Source organism: Anser cygnoides, chromosome 2 (assembly GCF_040182565.1).
Source record: "Anser cygnoides isolate HZ-2024a breed goose chromosome 2, Taihu_goose_T2T_genome, whole genome shotgun sequence".
Classification (NCBI taxonomy): domain Eukaryota; kingdom Metazoa; phylum Chordata; class Aves; order Anseriformes; family Anatidae; genus Anser; species Anser cygnoides.
The window spans coordinates 135776221-135792624 of NC_089874.1; the positions used below are offsets into that span (position 1 = coordinate 135776221).

Below are 16404 nucleotides of genomic sequence, written 5' to 3' on the forward strand. Positions count from 1 at the left end.
TGCCACCTTTTTTTTCTTTTTTTTTTTTTTCCCCCTCTTCACCAATTCCAGCTACCTTCTTACACTGTTATCTTTTCAAAAAAAAAAGAGTGCTGTCCTACTTTATCTGGAAAGACTTTTTTTTTTTTAAGTGTGTTTTAACTTTTGGATGTTTTGAGTGGGGAAAAAAATCAATTAACATTGAAAATCTGGTGGAAGACTCATGTAATCTGTGTGTCATTTACAAATAAAAATAATAATAAAAAAATCCTTATCTGCCTGTCTTGTAAGAAGTTTTTGACAAGGCTGTCTTGTCATGGAATGGTGAATAAAACTGCTTTGTTAAGGGAATGGCTGTGGGGTAGAAAACTAGTTGGAATCTCAGCTTGTAATATGGCAAAAAGACTGCTACTAATGGAGTAATTTGTACTTTTTTCTCAAAAGTGATTTAAATCAAAAAGTCTGTCAAAATCTGTAGGTTGTGAAATTATTTTCTGAGTAATGGAAGTGGGAACTTCAGAGGGACAGAACGGGCTAGCTTAATACGATGGATACATTTTTTTTGCTAACATAGTAGGCCTAATGCACACTGGAAGAAGTAGCTAGAACTGTTCATCAAAATGGGGTGTAAATTGAGTATTTAGTAATAAAAGCCTGACATAATTATAGATTACTCTATGAAAACATCTGATTGGGAATGGACTAAAAAGTAAATGTTGGAATGTATTAGGAAAATAATATAGATTAGCTTGTTATACTAGTTTTTATATTTATTTTGTAAATTGTTTCAGAAACTGTTAAATGTTACTGTTGTATGGCAAGTGGTCCCTGTATCATGCAGGGACCTCCTAGCTTTAGTTCTTTAACAGACTGTTGGTTCTTGGTTGTTTGTATTCCTTTTTTGATGGGGAAAATAACCAATTCAAGTAGAAAACTATTAGCATGATACTGTGTCTGTGCAAACCATCTGGAAAGTACAGCTTATTTTTTAGCTTAAAAAGAAGAGAAGGAAGAGGGCGCCTTCAGCAGAGGCCGGCAGACCTTTGAGTGAGGTTGAGTCTGAGTAAATTCCAGTTTGCGCTTTTAACCTTCTGCCATGTACCTAAACAAGGAGATGCTGGAGCATGCTTAGAAAACCTGAGTAGGGTAGTCTGTCGGGAAGTAATTGTTACAAGGTTCAGTTGGGATTGGCTGATTCATGATTCAAACGAAGGCACAGATAGTCGTATGGACAAGGAGAACATCTGTTGAGAAGTAATAGGTGCTTTAATAGAAAAGATTATAGACTTTACAGTTCAGGACGTAAACTAATCATGTTTCTAAATATGTCCTATGAATGTGTTATTCTAGACTGCCAACTACAGGCTTTGTTTGTTTATTGGTTGGTTCGTTGGTTTGCGTTTTGTTTTCTCAACTACTTGGGACAGCCTGCTTTCAGGGTAGGTTGATGTACTTGTCTATGTTCGGTAAATCTATTATGTTGCTTGCTTCAGTTTCAAAGTTCGAAAGGCCCTAAGAAAATAAGATCAGAGGAAGTAAATCTTAATTTGCAAAGAGATACTCCTTTGGCTTGTTTTCCTACATCCTTGAAAATTTTGTTTCAAACGTCCTCTTCTCCCACCCCGAGGGCTGAAGTAAGAACACGTTTCTAGATGTTGATTGACACTACCTCTGGCCCCCAGCTTAAATAGTTGATGTCTCAAAGGTTGATGGAGAAGATGTTTATTTTATTCTCTGTTCTGTTCTTACAACATCATCATGCCACCATTTATACCCATGGTACATTCCAGTCTCAAATGAATGTTTTGTGCATTTTTTGATCTTTTCCACTCTTTGCCCTGTCTTAAATAGTGTGTCATCCAGACAAGGATGACTGACTTCTGTGGATGAAAACTTACAGAACGACAAAGTCTTCTGAATACTCTTCAGACTGGAAGAAGGATATTGTAATCATGACTGACATGAACAATAGAGTGACTGATTAGTGTCTTTTCTAATAAATTTTACCAAAAGGCAACAGAAGCAAGGCCATATCAAATGAAACTAGTAAGCATTATTTTCAAAACAGAGAAAAGGAAGTGGTTCTTCACAAAGCTTGTAGCTTAGGTGTGGAACTTTTTACTGCAGGGTAACGTAGATGTGAAGTTCATGTGGTATTATGGAATACCTTAAGCACATTTTAGTCTGCTGTATGGCAGCTCAAGGCAATATATTGCAGTCTTTGAATCCAAACACCATGTATTTATGATGAGAATTTTTTGCCTGTGTAGTTTTCTGAGTGGTTTGTTAGGCTCGATGACTGTTGTGAGGGACCTTTCTGAGAGGTTGGCTCTGGAATCAGGGCTGTTCTTTGGAGGTAACATCTCAAAGTTCACGTTTTTTGGGGAAATTGCCAGACCAACCAAAGAAATGTGGATTTGTGGAAAGTGGGAATAGTTAACGTGCAAATTCCGTTACATATAGCCCCTCAGCTCCTCAAAAATTCAGTTGTTATTGTGTACATTTATGGATTGAAAGGATTTGCAGCAAAAAAGTTCTGTTGGCCATGATTAGGTTATGTGAATACGGGGTGCTGGTGATGCTTTTCCCTTTCTTGTCACTCCTCTGCCTCTAATATCTGTCCTCAAAAGTTGCCCTAAAATCAACAGGAATGGGGAAGCAATTTGGAAATTGATTTCCTGCAGTGGTGAGTTGGGTGGCCTTTGCTGTGCAGCGTTTGTTGTCACTTGGTTTCAAAGTTTTCAGGGCAGTGTTGTTCTCCAGAATTAGCTGGTAATGCTTTCAGGTTTATAAAATAGCCGTTTGCTTTGTATTGGAAAGGATACAGACCCTCGTGAGCGTATTTCTGCATTCCTCATGATCGCCATCTGTTAAGTGGAGAGAAGTAAATATTTCAAACACTGTTTTACTACAAAATTTAAGTTGTTTTCTTATAGTCCACTGATTCCTTTGAAGCTTTGAACTAAACTTGATTTCAGATGTATTGATGTGGTTCAGTACTGACGCTTGGGAGTACAAGCTTGTTCCTTCTGGTAGGGCTTATGTAGTACTCATTTTCATCTTCTCAACTTGTAATATTTGTGTGGTGACAAGCGTTCATAAAGTAGTTACATTTTGTTATTGGGTTATCTCTGAATCATACTGGAAAATAATTAGCAGAAATAGGCTACTCTTTGTTTTAAGGAGGGCTTATCACCTGGGCACCTTATTAAGGATCAGGTTGAATTCTCTAACCCTTTACAGACTGAAGGGCACTTCTGAAAAACAGGGACAATGCTTGGGTGAGTGATCTCACTGATAGGTAAGACTGGCAGGCTCTGTGCTGGGAACTAGGACAGACATGTTTTAATGTTTAACACTGTTGAGATAGACAGCTGGAAAGAGGCTTGCATAGTACGTTATAAAAAGCAAACACAGGGAGGAAAGAGTGGGAACATTAAGTGAATTCTCCTTCACTGAGCTGTTTTTTGAGGTAGTTGTTGAGAGGTGGGTCACATCAAACCTCTTACTGCCAAAAATTGTGCAAAGACCATTTCTGCTGTTTCAGCCCTTAACACTAAGCAGGTTTTTCTTTGAGTATTGACTTACTGTCTTTTACTGACTTATCGAAACAATGGAGAGACTGGGAAAGACCTATTTTGTAAGACAGTATTAATGCATTTCTTGTAATTGGTATTGCTTTATCATGGGTTCTTCAAAACCTGCCAGAACCAAGGGGGGGGGGAGGAGGGGGGGGGGGAGGATGATGAAGGCACAGCAGAAACAGCAAAGCTCTTGGTCATTGTCTTCAGTGCTCCTTTGTGTTCCTTTGGAATTTTTTGGTTAGTTCTGCTGTGCCTGCAGTAGGGACATGCTTACACTAGTAATTGTTCCTGTGACTAATAAGGCTGTGGTGATGCAAGTGGATTTTATAAGCTATCTGGGCACTCGTGGTATGTGCTCAGGCTGCCTGCCTGCTCTGCAGCCCAGATACACTTCTCATGCAGCCCAGATACTTCTCCATTTCCTGTATTGCTGTAATATGTTACATACAGTGTTAAATTTAATATTGAACTGCCTCTGTGTGACTGCGGTCAGGTTTTCTGTTCACCATGTAGATAGACTAAAAATGGTGATATTTTAGGGATGTTTTACTACATGACTTTCATGGCTCTCAGTGCAAGTCTGATACACAATAATTTATAGGAACCATTAGGGTTTTCCATAGCAGAGGGCAACCCAGAGAGACTGAAGACTAATTATAAGTAGTATATGTTACATATGTGGTATTTTGGCAGATGTGGAAGCTATTCAGTTGAATATTGAAATGAGGGGGAAAATACTCATCCCAGGTTTCTGGATATATGGATTGTGACTATTGTTCTATTCAAGATACCTGGAAGTTGTTTACTTGGGTTGTTACTTTGTGGGAGTGGGGTCTATCTAATACACAGAGGAGGCATTTTAGTATTTTTTGTTGTGATTTTTTGGTAGGACCTAGAAACATCATCATGATTATGATTCATAAGCAAGGTGTGCCCTAAATATTTTGTCAAATAAGTAGTTCTGTGATCAGGCAAATTTGCCTCTTTTTTTTTTTTTTTTAACATCCTCACAGTTCTCTCCTCTTCTTCTGGACCTTTCTTACTCACAGTAAAAAAAATAATAAAAAAAATCCACCGTACACAGCACCGGCCTAGACTGATTTATAGCTGTGTCTGTCTTTGGGCCAGGCAGCATGGATAGCTTGAGTTCATGCTGTAGTCCTTTGCTCAGCAAGTGCAGGAAATTGTCTTTTTCCTCTACCTAGCTGTTGATTTTCATGAAGCTCCTGGGATCCGAGTGTATCAGAGAACATTACTTTTCAGTTAAGTTAAACTGAATCTGGTGGTGAACAGATTCATTTAGAGGGATGGAGATGAAAGGAAGAGTGGGAAGAGGTGGTTGGACAATATGAATCATACATGCGATGTTTGCTTGGGAAACCAGGCTAAAAAAGGTCTTTGCCAGAGAGCTGCTAGTCTAAGTATAAGACAAAACAGAGCAGGCAGACTTGTGCCGTGGATTCATAGCCTGTGATTTGTTTAGACCTCTTGCATAACACTCTCAAAAATAGGTTTTGTAAACCTCTGTAATTGTACTGTATTTTTTCTTAGCCCCTACTATGTGGCTGACAATATGTTACAGTTGATGCATGGTTCGGTATTCCCGTGTCTGAAATGATGGTCAGTCGATGTGCTTGAGAAATGACAGAAAATGAAGTATCTTTATATGTAGCTTGCTCTCCATTCCTGTTGCCACTATGAACGGACAAAGGTTTGTTTGCTCGAAGGGGGGGTGGGGAGGAACTGCGTGTAGGTTGGCCTGAGAAAGATAAATTAACGTACAGAAAAGCTTGCATCAAACCCGGTGTCTGAAGAAGAGTAGCAGTTTGCTTTCCAGTTCAGATCTGTCTAGGTCTGCTGTAAGGCTGGTAACTTGGAACTTACTAACAAAATATTTGCAATTTATTGTGAATGTTGGAGCATCTCAGGAGAAGCTGTTAGTTGCCAAAAACTACGTCCTTGTCTTGCTGACGGGGCCTTACAGTCTCTGAGGAGGAGACTACTGAAGCTGAAATTGTACTTCTGTCAAAGCAGGTTCTAAGAAAGCCAACGGTATATACCTGCCCATCAGGACACTCGATGGGCTTGGTGTAAATTAAATATTCGGGATTTATATGTAGTGAATATGCAGTTTATAGGGTGAATGTTAGGTATCAGGAGCACTTTACTGTCTCCAGAAGTTTTCGGTGTTCAGTATTAACATAGAATATATTCTACAATTGCAAATGTTTTGAAACAGTGCTTGCAATCGTTCCTTTGTGTCTTCCAGATCCATTTGTTTGTATAGTTAATATTTACAAGTCTTCATTATTTATTTATATTATTATATTATTATTTATTATATTATTATTTATAATATATTATTTATTTATTATTTAGCCTGCCGTATTTATTACATTTACTTCTTAGGTAGTAAAGGCTTGCTTTTTTTGTTTATATTTTTCTCTCTCACACACATGCACTAAACTGAGCAATACCCAAGAAATTAGAGAAACTATCAATAAGTAGAAGTAAGTAGTAAAGGCATCTACAGGAGTCTTATCTTTGGAAGTATCTGTAAGTATTGTGACTAGCATTTGAAAGCTGCAAGGTTTTCATTTTAATAAATGGTATCATAGCATCCTTTTTTAAGGTGTAGGCCTGTGTGTTAGTCCGTCAATACTTGGTTGACTGAAGTTTAGGACCAGTAGTAGGTGCCACAGAAAATAGTTTGTTGCTCAGCAAGTGATGGTCACCATATTACAAGCCAGTCCTATGATTTAGATGATTCAAAGACAAAAATATCCATAGGACTGAAAGTTGAAGGTGAAAACAACAAAAAATAATGGTCTTAAAAATAGTGATTGAACTTAAGCGGATAAAAAAGAAATTTGATTGGGAATTGACAGTTTGTGTTAGGGCAACAGGAGAATACCAAAAGACAAGGAACTTGGCATATTCTGTGAAAAAATGCAACATTTCAGTGTCATATAAACAGATCTATTGAGTTAAATTGAAAGAATGTAAACTCTTCAAAGTAAAGCAGTCAGATTAGAAAACAAAGGTTAGAGCTGTTTGTGTAATTTGGACCTTGCCTTCCTCCTGTATGCTTAGTAGGAGTTAATTAAAGTTAATAAAGTTAATTAGTTATACCTGAAAAGGAGAATTATAAACCAATGCATGCTTATATTAAATTCAGGCATCCGATTGAAAGGAATCAAAACTAACCATCAAGTATTTTGACTAAATATGTAAGATATTCATGGATATAGCTTCTTGCTGTAAGCTTCTGTTCATAGGAGAGGATTGTTTGTCCCTCACATATACAGATAAATAATATAAGCTACATAATAAAAGCTAATACTGGCTTACATACTGTTGTCCGTGCCCCTAGACCGTCACACCTAAAACAAAGTACCTGCTTGGCTTCACAGTACGTTCTTAGTTACTTTATATTTGGTTAGAAAGGAGAATGGAATTGCTAACCTTTTAATTAGCCTGTAATAGTAGATCTTAATATGGTGGAGAACATCTTAAATGGAAGAGGACAGATCAGGTTTTTAGGAAGTAAAGAACAACAAATGAGTTTTGTTACAAACATCAAGCAGAAGCTTTAATGGTTCTCAGATGGCCCTATTAGTGTTTATAGGAGATATCCCTCGATGATGAGTGTAGTCTTTCCATTGCTTCTTACAGTCGCAAACATGCTTGTGGAGCTCAGGGAAATAAAGCTTTGACTTGAAAGTTTTGTATTTGCCTAGGTGCAAGTATTGTTGTAATTTTAGTTGTTGATTACCAAAGCTATCTATTTAGGGAGTGTCAGTTCTTAGAATTCCTTTGTTAGTGTTGGCTGTAGGCAAGATGAGAGTTGTACAAATACTCATTTGCTGGCTGTCCTGCTCAGTTTAATAAAGGTCAACACATTTTTTTGGGTACACAGATTCTTCTCCAGATCTGAAACAAACATGTCAAACTGGAAGGTTGGATGTTAAAGAGCAGTAGTTCCGAATTTAGTTAGGTATGCACTGTAGAGATATCTGAGAGGGAAAATGGCATCCCTGGAGCAGGAGTTATGGTGTTTATGGGGAAAAGTGGTGTATATGGTGGGGGAAAAATGACAGGTGTTTTTTCGTGTTTCACAACCTAAGAGGCTATTAAGGGGAAGGAGAATCTATAAAGTGCCATAAAACTAACTGTCGAATGTGTGATTCCAGATATCCAGAGGAGCAGGCCCCACATGGGCAGAACTTTGTCACGAGGTTGTTTCAGAAAGTGTCTTGTGGGCTGCCTTGGGCATGAGGACTGGGAAACCAGAGGTAATGATTAGTCTGCAAGATATTCTACTGTGCAATCATTGATTAGTTGGCCAAAGTGCAAGAATTCAGTGCACTGAATAAGGCATTAGAGTGCCATGTTTAGGATCCAGTGGATGACCGTTCTTTTAAGATATTTGCTGTGTTTGTAGGTACACTTGAACGTTTCTACATTTATTGCTCAGGGATGCACTTGATATGTTGGGTATAGGGAGAACCATGGGAATTTTTAAGAGGGAGGGGTCTGGGAATACTAGTTTCAAGGTTGGATCTTTCTTAATGTTTTAAGGAGAAAGTCCTGCTTTGGTCTCTTTGTGTATAATCAGTTCTGAGATAGAATTTTTCCAATGTCAAAAGGAGATATCCTTTTTTTTTTTTATTTTAATGATAGAGAAGTACTGCTTCTCTGAAAAGAACGCAGCTACACTGGCAGTTTTTTTTTTTTTAAATCAGTTAATTATAAAAACTTTCAATTAGCTATAACAAAATTAGAAAAATATTGTGCTTTTAGTAGAGACGTTTTGTATTCTACAATTACCTTAAAGGAGGCTATAATGAGGTGGGGATCGGTCTCTTTTTCCCCAAGCACCAAATGATAAGATGAGGAAATGGCCTTAAGTTGTGCCGTGAAAGGTTTAGGTTGGATGTTAGGAAAAAATGCTTCACTGAAAGGGTTGTGAAGCATTGGAACAGGCTGTCCAGGGAAGTGGTTGACTAACCGTACCTTTTCTGCTTACAGGGGAAAAAACTTAAGTAGCTGTGCTTCGGAGTTTAAAAAAATCATTTGAAAATATATTTTTTTTGTCTGTATTTCCATTTGAATTTGGAGGATATGCTCTCATACAGGAAAAATTATACTTATGACACTGGTGATTTTACCTAACCATCTGTATTCTTATTTATACTTAAAGTAAATTGAATTAAAGGTGCTAGTAACGTTTAGGCTTTTTGCATATCTACTTCCTTTGTCCTTGCCTAGTTCATTTATACAGCTAGATTTCAAGTTTTCTTATGTCGATTTTGGGGGATTCATGAAGCCTTTTGATTTGACAGTACTTATTCCTGGTGTAGTCTTTATTCGTGCTTATTTGTCATTCCTCTATCCATCCAGTTCTGTATTGTTTCTGGAACAGAAGCATCAGATTAGCAAGAGCATAAATCAGTGTTTATTAACTCATGATCACTAAGCAAAATACATTGTGATTGCATATAACTTGTTTTAAATGGCAATTACATTTATTTTCTATTCAATCTTCTCTCTTGTACTGGCTGAAACTGCAGTCAGCTGAGTGACTTCTTAAGTTCTTTGCCACAGTTTTATATAAATATCTGATCTAAATGTCTGAAATTAAAACTGGAAAAGTTGCTGTAGTCCAAATTGGCATACGAAGAAAACTTCGGCTTTATGGATGGTTTCTGAGTTCCTGGCTATGTCAGTGTGTGTGTTTTTTTTATTTTTAAGTGGACTGATGTCATAAGAATGTGTGTGCGTGCATGTGCTCATGTGACTGGCTTCATGACCCATTTTATTACATTTTTGTCAGTATGGCCAGACAGCTTATACTAGGGTAGGGTGTGTTTCAGAGAAACACCCCAACATCCCCGAAGTTTTCATTAATGGGACGTCAGAATGTATATTAGAACAATTGCAAAAAATTGTAACGTCATCTTCCTCACTCAGAGCTTCTTCGATAAATATTTCCTTGGTACTTCCCTGATATATTAATTTATAAATATGTCTTCGCTGCTCCAGTGATACTTTTTATCTCTGTTTTAGAAGAAATACCATTGTTTGTTTTAGTATAGCAGAATAGAAAGTGTCAGCCAGGTGCAATCATTACCAAATGGGCAGTGTCATTAAAAACATAAGTGCTAAAGTTCCATGAGTCCATTATCTGCTAGAGACTAAAAATAGATTAATGCAATATCCACTGGAGTAGTTGTCATCTTTTTTTTTTTTTTTTTTTTTTCTGATGCTTTAATAGCATTTTGGGATTTAGAGAGAGTGTTTCCCAGAATTGCAAATCTAAAATACTGTTATTAATTAGACTGTCTTCCATGAAACTGTTGATTCACATGAAGCAGGAAGCAAGCCTTCAATTAAAAAAATTAAAGGATATATCATACATTCCATGGTTTTGGTAGAGTCTTACTTTGTCTTAGTTGATCTGTTATTACACAAATTTGTATATAAAACTAAATTAACATTAATTTTAATGTATCTGCTACAGGGGTTTATAGATTGTATTTTTTGAGTTAACGTAGTGGTTATGTATGATGAGGATGGTTCAGAAAGAAGTTTTGTGACAACTGTGAACTTTATGTGGCTCTCAAGACTCTGTTAATTCATTTTTAGGACTCAGGAATTATGAGGGGGGCTTTGTGTGTCAGTGAAGCAGCTCTGAAAGTAAAGCTTCATATCTCTTACAGCGATGAAACTTAGCCCAGGCATTTGAATAAAGAGATGTAGCAAGCTTATATTCAGGGATGTGTTATGGCTGTAGCCCTTGTTAGAATTAATCCAGTGATGTTCAGCAGGATTATAAGTGCATGGATAGTGACCCTTTACATTGCTGTATTTAATCCTCTTTTTAAGATTATACAGAGATAACATCAAAGATTTTAAGCCTTAATCAATATGTTTCGTAGCCAAACTGGGCATTTATTTTGAGTAGCAAAAAAAAGAACAAAAACAAAACAAAGGGAGTGTGGGGGGTGGATTTGGGGGCTGCATACCACAGAGTGGTAAATGGTGCCTGTAGGACATAGGGCTCCTTGTGCACTAGTAGTCAGGGTTTGTGCTACTGGCAATATATATATTTATATATTACTTTTTTTTTTAAAGCATCTTTCTGTGCTTCCTCAGTAGCTGTTTTTCTTTCTCATGTAGACTTTCTTGAAAATAAGATCAAGAAAGTACTGGTGTTTTGCTTTTGACATCTCTGGTTGTGAAAACTCAGTCCTCCAGATGAGTATCATCACTTCAATGACTTGCTGTAACTGCCGTCCCCTCCCCTCCTTCATCAAGATCAGACAACTTGTTTAGTTTAAGTTTTGGTTATTCTCTGCCATGCAGATGTAGGGTTTTCTGGCTTACAAATATGGGATCCTCCCATTCCTTGAAACTTTGATTTATTTTTTTCAGTATTTCTTTGAATAATTTCTAGTTGCATGACTTTTTTTTTTTTTAAATCAGTTTATGATTTTTTATTTATTCTAATGAGATAAAAGAGTGATGGTGTAATCCCATCCTACAGCAAATCTGTCAGTCCCTCTGCTATGTGACTTCTTTACTGTCCCTGCTTAGTTTCACACAGCCTGTGTTTATGCTTACTCTGTCTGCTGCAGCACTGCCTGTGCTCTCAGAAGCCTGAGGTTTTTTGTAAGCAGTATTTTAGTTCAGTAGCCGTTACATTTGTTTCCTATGTGTTCCCATGTATTTCTAGATTATTATCAAATTTACTTTCAGTCTTAATTCTTGTTAGACTACTCTGTCTTTATGCTCCCAGTAATGCTGCTCTTTGTGTCCTGTCCTTTTCTAGTATACAGCAATCTGCCACCAGCACCTTACACAATGTCACTAATACTATTTTTGTCACTACTGGAAACACTTAGATGATAAATTGTGTTTCATCTATTTATTATTTTTATTTCTGTGGCTGCATCATAGTAGTAATTTGCCTGTTAGAGGAAATTTCCTGAGGGGATAAGCTTTGCTTTGTACTTCTCTTCTTTGACTGTGCAGCAGCATTTGTCCTCTATCCAGAATAGCCTTCAGAGAGTAATAGGTGTTTCTATTTCAGCTCTCTAGATAAGATCCTTCATCTTGTACAACATAACTTGGCTGGCTTTTCTTCCTGAAGGCTTTGTTTACCTGGAAGAAAGACCTGTCCAACTGTGAGTGTTACTCAATGTGCATCAGGCAATTAAGTTTGTTTTTTGTTTCTTTGTTGTTTTGGACCTTGAATGAAAATCACAAACATGATGTGAGCAAGCTCTCTCTTCCAGGAGAACCAACCCAGATCAGGGCTGATTTGACAATAACCTGTTAGCCCTGTTCAAAAATGTAGTAGCTGATTTGGATGGTTACTGGTTGAAATAACTGATAACTGTCTGAAGCATTAAGTCATTTTTGATATAGTCCTAAAAAAGAAGTTACTAGAAAAACAATTGATAAATTTTCTTAATTTGACTTAGAAAACTTAATGATTTTTCCCCCTATCAATACTGTATCAGTTCTTAATTCCTAATTAAGCAAGGATGGAGAGGTCTGCAGCTTTGGAATCGTTAAACCATGAAGTGACCAGAAGTACTTGATTCAACTAGTTTGCTCAAAAGCCATTTTGAATACAAAATATGATATAAGATTTTCTTCATGTACTGTTGATACAAAAAGTGATATCTGTTTAAAAAATGCTTTTTTTGGCAGCTGCATATATTTTATTTTTCTCAATAGTATTTGACATGCATGCTAATGCAGTATTTTATTTACAGCGTTCTAAAAATTTAGAACTGTAATCATCGCTGTGCATGTGTACCTAGGTGTACCATATTGTTAAGAATTTAATATAGGCCTTTATTATAAAAGGATGTTGATTTTTACAGGGGCAGCAGAAGCAAAACATCGGGGCTGATGGTAGGGACGTAGGTATGTACTTGTTGCAGAAACGTGCAGTCCCGCAGCCAAAGCCAAGCCTAACTCTGTTTCATCTCCTTGATAAGTTGGTAGCTTCCTGGCATTGTAATACTTTTTTTCCCTGGCCGTTGTCATCATTTTTTCCCCTGATGGGGAATGGTACAAAGTTAAGTGTAGTGAATTTTCACTTCAGTGTTATCAGGACATTGGTAAACATGTACGCCAAATTCAGTTCATAGCTTAGGAGCAGGCAGGGCCAGAAATTCAGGTTAGGGCCGGCTGTATGTCTTGCAGATAAATCAGCACCTGAAACCTGAAGCCTGAGTAGGTTAGGCAATGAGCTGTCTGCCCTGTCTTCCTGGGGACTTTGACACAGTTTTTGTTTTTATTTATTTATTTATCTTGATTTGTGCACACTAAGAGTACGGTTAAAAGGAAACAAAACCAAAATAAAACAATACAAAGCAAAACCTCAAGCATTTTAGGCCTATGCAAGTTGAATCACAGAACTACAAAACTGTTTGGGTTGGAAGGGACCTTCAAGGTCATCCAGTTCCAACCCCCTGCCATGGGCAGGGATACCTCCCACCAGACCAGATTGCTCAAATCCCTATCCAACCTGGCCTTGAACACCTCCAGGGATGGGGCAGGAGGACAATGGGGGGGGGAGGGGAACACTATAAAAGTGATTGTAATTTGTCAGTTACAAAAATATGCCTAAACTGATTTTTTTTCAGGTATGATTAGAACTAGTGTGCAGATCGTGGTTTCTTGTGAAGAGTTTGACTTCAGTTGCTGCAGAATTGTTTGCGTGTATTGCTTGGTTAATGCCTTCCATATCAGTGGTCTTTAAAGGGAGGCTTCCAAGATGATCCATTTAGGTGTGGGAAGAAAATCCTAGGACTTGCATTTTATCTGAAATAATAGGAATACAATGCCAGGGAGATAGCAAGAATCACAGGTCCCATTGACTAGGGTGAAAGGCCGGAGCGTAGAAGGTGTACCTTTGGTAGAAGAGGATCAGGTCAAAGAATACTTAAGCAAGCTGGACATTGATAAATCCGTGGGCCTTGATGTGATCCACCCACAAATGCTGAGGGAGCAAGCAGATGTGATTGTGAGGCCTCTCTGTGTAATCTTTGCTCAGTTGTGGCAACTGGGATAATGCCCAAAGACTGTTGGAAAGCAAATGTCGCTCCTATGTTCAGGAAAGGCAAGGAGGATGCAGGGAACTACAGGCCGGTCAGCCTCACCTCGATTCCTGGGAAGGTGGTGGAACAGCTAATGCTGGAAACTATTTCCAGGCACAGGAAGGAGAAGAAAATCATCAGGAGTAGTCAGCATGGATTCACCACAGGCTAGTCATATTTGACCAGTGTGATAACTTCTTGTGATGAAACAGCTGGCCAGGTACAGGTTAGGGGAGGGCAGTGGATGATGTCTTTCCAGACTTCATTAAGGCCTTTGACGCTGTCCCCCATAAGATCCTCACAGGCAAGCTGCTGAAGTATGGGCTGAATGAGCAGACAGTGAGGTCTACCAGGTCTAGTCCTGTTTCATGTCATCATTAATGGTCTGAACGATGGGGAAGATTGCACACTCAGTAAATCCAAGGATGACAGACATCCAAGAGTCATGTTGCTATCCAGAGTGGGACATCGACAGGCTGGAGAAATGGCGTGATGGAAACCTCATACAGTTCAACAAGGAAAAATCCTGCACCTGGGGAGGAACAACCCCAGGCACCAGTACATGCTGGGGCCACCCAGCTGGAAAGCAGCTTGACAGAAAAGGACCGGGGCGTCCTGGTGGACACCAAGTTGAACATGAGGCAGCAATATGCACTTCCTGCTAAGAAAGCTAAAGCTATTATGGGCTGCATCAAGCTAGGTGTTCTACTCAGTGTTGGTGAGGCCACACCTGGAGTACTGGGTCCAGTTCTGGGCCCCCAGTGCGCAAGAGACATGGACATAGAGGAGTCCAGTGAAGGACCATGAAGAGAATGAAGGTCAACTCCTTCAGGAGTGATGAAGGCTGCCCAGAAGGACTGGAGTCTCCCTCCTTGGAGACTCTCAAAAGCCAACTAGACATGGTCCTGGGCAACTGGCTGTGGTTGTCCCTTCTTGAGTAGGAGTGTGACCAGATGCCCTCCAGAGGTCCCTTCCAACCTCACCCATTCTGTGATTCTGAGGGGAGGTGGAATTTTAAACTTCAGTAATACTTAACGTGGTCTTGCATCACATATGGTGTCGAGAGGGGACAAGGGGGTATTGTGCAGTGTGGGGTGTGTGGGGGGTGGGTGTTCCATAGTGGCACCTTTCATGGATTGAAAATAATACTAATAATGCAAGCATGAGTGAACAAGAGCATGGTAGAGCTGATGCTTCTCCCACCCCAGGTATGAACTCTTTGTCAGTCGTATTATGAGGTAAAAAACAGTGACAGTTTAATCAAATCTGGCAAGAAGTGGGCCAAAAAAAAAACCCACTAAATTTTCAGGAAGACTATTTGAAATACAGATAGGTGTTCATCATCTTTAAGCGTCTGAGACATGAAGTCATACCTCTCCATTTTTTTTCTGCATTGTTTAAAGTCATGTGGTTCGCAATCCAGTACTCTACAAGATTCCACTACATCTAATGATAAATCTTCAGGGAAACCCCTTCTGAGATTCCTCACTTAATAGCAAAAGGAAAAAAAAAAGCCACATATACTGGGGAAACACTTGTTCTTCCTGATGTGGTAAAAATGTCTGACATAGTATATGGAACACAATATGGCAACTAAAATGCATTTCTTTGTTAGCAATTACTGTTAGAAAACACATAGAAAATAGTACTGAAGATCTGAAGAAAGAAGTACTAGAACAAATTACACTGTGTGAGATTTGCTATACAGTTGGATGTAAATATAGATGTTTCTAACATCCCTCAGTTTATGGTATTTGCTAGATTCTGTTTTGATAAGGAAATACACAAGGAACTAAGCCACTAAAGGAAAGATGTACCAGAGAAGAGATACTTGTACCAGTAAATGACTTATAAAAACATTTTTTATGGAAAACTGTAACCACTGATGGAGTGCCTGGTTTGACTGAAGTTTAAAAACAAAACAAAAAAACAACAAATGGGGTTGGGGAATTACCAGGTAAGGTTAGAGATAGCACCAGATGTGAAATTGACTCACTGCATCATTACAGGCTATTACAGAAAGGAAGTTGGAGCCAGAAGTGCACAAAGTGCTGCAGGATGTTATTGATGTGGTTAATGATATGGAAGCAAGACCTTTAAGTAGCAGTATCTTTACAATACTTTGCTGATTATCTCATGGCAACGTGTTCAGAAGAGTTGTCAAACAACGATGAATTATGTATTTTTCTTTCACAAAACAAGTGTTATGTATTTGCTGACTTTCTGTTACGACAAGTGGCTGTCAGTAGTACACTACCCAGCAGATATTTTACAAACAACAACACCAACAAAAAGACAATGTGTCCCTTCCACCCATTAAAAGAGATGCTTTGATGTTGAGAAAGTAACTGCTTTTTGAAAGAAATCTGTGCCATGGAGCATTTTGAAAGTGAATGTTTGGAAATGTTTCCATCTTTATATTGCTTTTGTTGCCAGAAAAGATGTATTTATTTAGATGTGCCACCTGTATCACATCTGTGTCACCCCTCATATTTGTACATTTAAACTTGGAAACAGTTTCCTAACCTGATGAATAGGTTCAGTGGGTTATGAACCCATTTGTTAAAAATACAAAAATGCAACACCTTTCATTGATTTGCAAAAACAACTGCTCGTCATTGGAGAAGACGGAAACTTACCAGCCACATATGACAGAAAATGCATGTATAGTTAGTGGGTGGGAGTGAAAAATGACTTACCATGATTTAGTAAGTGCAGCCAAT

The 16404-nt window shown here is 38.4% G+C and overlaps 1 protein-coding gene across 3 annotated transcripts in view; it reads left to right on the forward strand.

Annotated features, from left to right (window-relative positions):
• The window catches only part of WWP1 (WW domain containing E3 ubiquitin protein ligase 1), a 61070-nt gene that overhangs the window by 5460 nt on the left and 39206 nt on the right, over window positions 1-16404 (forward strand). Inside the window, exon 2 of one of the 3 annotated variants that reach the window (XM_048045857.2) lies at window positions 7757-7858. The exons of the other annotated variants lie outside the window; for them this stretch is intronic. The gene's annotated coding sequence lies outside the window, so the exon portion shown is untranslated. The remainder of the gene's footprint in view (window positions 1-7756; window positions 7859-16404) is intronic. 3 annotated transcript variants of the gene reach the window in all.